General features: G+C 45.8%; 1 long non-coding RNA gene and 1 pseudogene across 1 annotated transcript in view; one reads left to right on the forward strand and one right to left on the reverse strand.

Moving 5' to 3' along the window:
* The window catches only part of LOC141407118 (uncharacterized), a 28,235-nt gene extending 22,561 nt beyond the window's left edge, over positions 1–5,674 (reverse strand). Inside the window, exon 1 of the long non-coding RNA XR_012414484.1 lies at positions 5,180–5,674. This is a non-coding gene — a long non-coding RNA (uncharacterized lncRNA). The remainder of the gene's footprint in view (positions 1–5,179) is intronic.
* LOC135971205 (large ribosomal subunit protein eL13 pseudogene) lies at positions 414–1,200 on the forward strand (annotated as a pseudogene).
* Positions 5,675–6,000: the final 326 nt, after the last annotated feature.

A 6,000-nucleotide genomic window follows, 5' to 3' on the forward strand; every position in this document is an offset into this window, starting at 1 on the left:
TCACCTGTTGGGAGAAAGCTATTCCCCTTATTAACACATGATATTCAGAAAACGCAAGTTTTATTCTCTACAGCCATTTGCATTAGCGTGTAAATATTTGGGGTTCTTACTCATGAATGTTTTTGCGATACATTAACAAGGTTATTATTGGATAAACGTTAATTTCCTGATTTTGATGTAGAAGAATGCTCTTAAGAAAATGCACACTTACGTATTAAGGGGTAAAGGATTATGATGTGATAATTAAAAATATGTTATAACATTAAAACTATGTTTCCTCTCCATCTGTAGTTATTATTCCTTTAGGACTGTATTTATGTGATAAATAAGAAAAGCAAACATATAGCTAATATAAAAAACAACATTAAACTGTGTTTAAATAATCAGTGGCTCTGATCCACCCACTTTCAATGATGGGAAGGCTGCTTTCCTGTGCAGGAGGGCTGTGGGCAGCCAGAGGCCCCAGCTGGAATGGCATGAAGTTCAAACCCCTCTCTCACAAGGGCTGGCAGCGGCACACAGCCACGTGGTTCAGCCAGCCAACCAGAGATCCCATCACCCCGACCCCCGCGCCTGGGCCCACCCAGCCCACAGTAAGGTGCCTCATGCTAAGGCATCACACCAAAGTAGGCAGGGTCTGAAGCCTGGAGGAGCTAAGGGTAGCCGGCATTCACAGAAGCTGGGCCAAACCGTTGGCATCTCTGTGGATCCAACACGACACAACAAGTCCACTGAGTCCCGCAGGCCAATGTACAGCAGCTAAAGGGGCGCGGGACCAAACGCATCCTCTCCCCAGGAAGGTGCGCGGGACCAAACGCATCCTCTCCCCAGGAAGGTGCGCGGGACCAAACGCGTCCTCTCCCCAGGAAGCCTTGGCCCCCAGAAAGGGAGACGGTTCAGCAGAAGAACTGAAATTGGCCACCAGCTTGACAGGACCAGTTATGCCCATCAGGAACGGCTACGGGAAGGAGAAAGCCTAAATCATCACCGAGGAGGAGAACTTCAAAGCCTTTGCTAGTCTCCGCACAGCCTGTGCCACGACCTGGCTCTTCAGCATATGGAGAGCTGAGACAAGCTGCAGAACAGGATGTTGAAAAGAGAAAACAAATACCTGCTGAGGACTTTAAAAAAAAAGGGGGGGCGCACATACCCAGCCTTAAACTGAGAGAGACCCGAGACATTCAGGTATACATTTTGTGAACCAGGAAGGCCCCAGGGGAGGCCACCAGGAAGGCCCCAGGGGAGGCCGCCCAGAAGGCTGGAGCATGCAGAGTAAAAACCCATGTTTCCCTCCTGCAAGTGGCCCCAGGCAAGTGCATACAAATAGCACATGGTGGATGTCCTTCTCCCTACTGTTCACGTTTTCCATGCAGCTAACCCTCAAAGTAGGAAAAGGGTGAACGCAACACTTTTGTGTGTATCCCTGTCCAGTCTACGGAATACACCAGTGCTGACCCTGCCTGGGAGGCTCCCGCTGCTTGAGCGTGCCTGAGGATGGGAAGCTCATTGGTGGCAGGGTAAGGGGTCTCTGCGGTGCTGATTTTGCTGGCTGGTCCTGGGACTTTTATAGACCTTGGAGGGGAGGAAGCGCATGCCGACTGATTCCATGGGTGGCATAGGTGGGTCCAGAAAAGGTACCAGGAGTCCCCACTCAGGTCTGCAGGACTGGCAGCCCAGCCATCAAGGCCCTCCCAGGCCTGAAAGTGGGACCTTTCCACAAAAAGATATGTAACATTTTCAATTTTCTATGTCATCTGTAAATTGTTACAACAAATCCAGGTAGACTGCAGTATATGGAGACTGCATAGTGTGAATTCTAAAGTTAAGAAAAAAACAACAAAATAAAATAGCAAAAACCAAAGATTTATACTGAAAAAATCAATAGAGGTGATAAAATAAAATACCAAACAATTTTGATTAGTCCAATAGGATGCAACTAGGAGGAACTGTGTTTTTTGAAAAGGGTACAGATATGTGGAAAACAAAAAGCAAATGTTAGATTTAAATCTTACCAGAGAGATAGCTATAACAAATACAAATGGACTAGATACTTCAATTAAAAAGAAGAGATTGACAAACAACTCACTTTAAAAATAAAGAATTGATAAGACAGTAAAGTAATAGAAAAAGATACACCTTGCAAAAAGATATTCCATGTGCATGGATACACAAAGATAGCAGGGTTAGCTATACTTACATCAGACAAAATAGTTTTTAGGTCAAAAACTGTAAAAAAGAGATGAAGAAAGACATTATATAATAATATTTCAATACATTAAGAGGCTATAACAATTGTAAATATATATGCACCCAAAATTAGAGCACTAAATATATAAAGCAAATTTAAAATAATTTAAAGGGAGTGATAAACTAAAAAGCATTGTAGGAGATGACTTTAATACATTTTTTTAAAATTTTTTGTCTAGAAACAGGGTTTTGCTCTGCTACCTGGGCTGGAGTGCAGTGACATAATCATAGCTCACTGTAACCTTGAACTCCTGAGCTCAAGCAATCCTCCTGCCTCCAGCCTCTGAAGTAGCTAGGACTACAGGCATGTGCCACCACCATGCCTGGCAATTTTTTTTTTTTTTTTTGTCTTGTAGAGATGGGGTCTAGATACATTGTGCAGGCTGGTCAACTTGAACTCCTGGCCTCAAGGGGTCCTCCCTCCTAGCCTTCCCAAAGTGTTGAAATTACAGGTGTGAGCCACCAGCATGAGCCTGGCCAATACTTCACTTTCAACAAGGAATAGAACATCCAGACAGAAAATCAAAAAGGAAACACTGGCCTTTAAACCAAACGGACCTAATGGACATATAAAGAACATTTCATCCAATAGCAACAGAATGCACTCTCTTTTGGAGCACATGGAACGTTGTGCAGGAGTCTATGTTACAGCACAACGTAAGTTAAGAAGACTGAAGTTACATCAAGTGTCTGTTGTAATCGCAATGGTATGAAACTAGAAAATAATAACAGGAGAAATCTTGGAAAATGCACAAACATGTGGAAATTAAACGCCTGCTCCTGAATAACAACGAGCCAAAGACGAAATCACAGAGGAAACAAAAAATAATCTTGGGACAAATAAAAATGAAAATACAACACAATATGAAAATGGAAAAATCTCAAGAAGCAACCTAACTTTACAGCTCAAGCAACCAGGGAAAGAACAAATGAAACCCCAAGTTAGCAGAATATAAGAAACAATAAAGATCAGTGCAGAAATAAGTGACATTGAGACTTGAAAAACAGCAGAAAAAAATCAATACAATTGAGAATTGGATTTTTTGAAAAGATAAGCAAAATTCACAAACCTTTCCCTAAGCAATAAAAAAGACAGAAGACTTGAATAAAATCAGAAATGAAACAGGAAACATTACAACTGAGACCACAGAGTAACAAAGATCATAAAAAACTACTGTGTGCAGTAACCAATCAGATAGTCTAGAAGAAATGGGTAAATTCCTAGAAACATATACCAAGTATGAATCATTAAGAAATAGAAAATACAGACTGGGCGTGGTGGCTCACGCCTGTAATTCCAGCACTTTGGGAAGCCAAGGTGAGTGGATCCCTTGAGACCAGGAGTTCAAGACCAGCCTGACCAACAGGGAGAAACCTCATCTCTACTAAAAATACAAAAAAATAGCAGGGTGTCAGGGCACATGCCTTAATCCCAGCTTCTTGGGAGGCCGAGGCATGAGAATTGCTTGAACCCAGGAGGCAGAGGTTGCATAGCCGAGATTGTGCCACTGCACTCCAGCTTGGGCAACAGAGCAAGACTCTGTCTCAAAAAACAAAAAAAGAAAAGAAAAGAAAAACAAAGAAGATAAAAACAAGTATAAATGAGTAAGGAGATTGAATTAGTAATAAAAAGTCTCCCACCAAAGACAAGCTCAAAAACTGATGGCTTCACTGATGAATTCTACAAAACATTTAAAGGACAACTAATACCAGTATCTCCGAAGCTGTTCCAAAAAATTGAAGTGGAGCTAGGATTTCCAAACTGACTTGATGAGGCCAGCATTACTCTGATACCAAAGCCACACAAAGACACTATTTAAAAAACTACAGGCCAATATCTCCAATGAACATAGATGCAACAATTCTCAATAAATACTAGCAAACCAAATTCAACAACACACCAAAAACATCATATGAACAAGTGGAAATTATCCCTGGGATAGGAAAATAATCCATATGATACCCCACATTAACAGAATGAAAGATAAAAACCACATGGTTATCTCCACTGATTCATAAAAATAATTCGACAAAATTTAACATTCATGATTTTTTTCAAAAAAGCTCTCAGCAAAATTGGTATAGACGAAAACTTCCTAAACATAGTAAGGCCATTCATGAAAAGCCTACAGCTAATATCATAATGGGAAAAACTGAAATCTTTTATTCTGAAATTTTCTGTGCAAGGGAAGGATACCCTTCTCACCACTTCAACACAGAACTGAAACTACTAGCAAGAGCAATCAGGAAAGAAAAAGAAATAAAAACACTTAAGTTAGAAGGGAAAAATTAAATTATCCCTATTTGCAGAGAGCATGATTCTCTATGTAGAAAACCTTAAAGACTCCAATAACAATTGTTAAAACCAATAAATTTAATAAAGTTGCAGGATAAAAAACCAACACACAAAAAGCGGCAGCATTTCCACACATTAACAACAAACTATCTGAAAAAGAAACCAAGGAAACAACTCCACTTGCAATATCATTAAAAAAATTAAATACTTAAAAATAAATGTAACCAAGAAAGTGAAATATCTGTGCACTGACAACTCTAAAACAATGAAATAAAGCGAAGACACAAATAAGTAAAAGGATAGCCCACGGAGAGCATGACCTGCCAAGGATGAAGAAGAGTTTTATTGAGTATTACAGCAACTCAGAGGAACGCAGCTCCTCCCTGCAGGCTGGCTGCCCATGGAGTGCTCAGCTCCAAGCAGACAGGAGGCCCTGGAGAGATTAACTCCTCTCCACAGGCAAGTAATTCGGTGTCTCCGCAGGTGTCCGAGGCTCTCAGCAGAGAAAGCAGCTCCCCCCGGCCTGCAGCTCCCCCCGGCCTGCAGCTCCCCCCGGCCTGCAGCTCCCCCCGGCCTGCAGCTCCTCCCTGCCTGCAGGTCTCTACCGCTCTCTCCAGCGGCTGTCTGTCCACTCACCTGCCTCCCTTCTTGGGTCGTCCTCCGGCCTCTGCTCTGCCTGGTCCCGGGACTTTCATGACCTCAGAGCGGAGGAAGCACAGGCCGACTGGCCCACGCGTGGCCACGGGCGGGCCTGGAGGAGGCACCGCGAGTCCCCACTCAGGGCCGCAGGACTGGCCGCCCAGCCTTCAAGGCCCGGCCTGACCTGAAAGTGGGACCTTTACTGGGGGGACCTTCCCCCTCCCGCCGAGGACTCCGTCTGCCTCCCGTGGTCATTCAAGGCCCCCAGGGCTCGGCCCTAAACCCGCCACGAGATCGGAGCAGAGAGAGGCCGGGTAACCGGAGCAGACGCCCCAGAGCCCGCGGGGACAGAGCGGGGAAGGGAGGGGTCCTTCGGGGCCCCCGAGGGTGCAGGCTGCGGAGATGCCCGGGTCCTGCAGGTGAGAGGGCAGCTGCGGCGCCCGGGAAGGCCGAGGCCGACCCTCCCTACGCCCGGCCGTCCCGCTGGAGCCCAGGAGCGCTTGGAGCAGGTGCGGTTCGGGCTGCTCCAGCCCCGTCCTCTGGGTGCGCCTCCTGCCGGCTCCGTAGAGCGCGAGGCCGGGTCGGCAGCGGCGGTTTGGGCGCGGGGGGCTCCGGCCCCAGCTCAGAAGGGGCGGGGCTCCCGCCAGCTCTGCGGACTGTGCAGCCCCAGCCGTGCTGCGAGTTGGCAACAGCTGCTGCCATCAGCAGAGCGGGGGAAAGACCTCAGCCAAGCGGGCGGCAAGGGATCCCCAGCCCCACAGGGAATCTGAATGGGACGACAACGATTCCAGGAACTGGGCATTCCTGCACATTTTTGG

This window comes from Macaca fascicularis, chromosome 6 (genome assembly GCF_037993035.2).
Source record: "Macaca fascicularis isolate 582-1 chromosome 6, T2T-MFA8v1.1".
Lineage (NCBI taxonomy): Eukaryota > Metazoa > Chordata > Mammalia > Primates > Cercopithecidae > Macaca > Macaca fascicularis.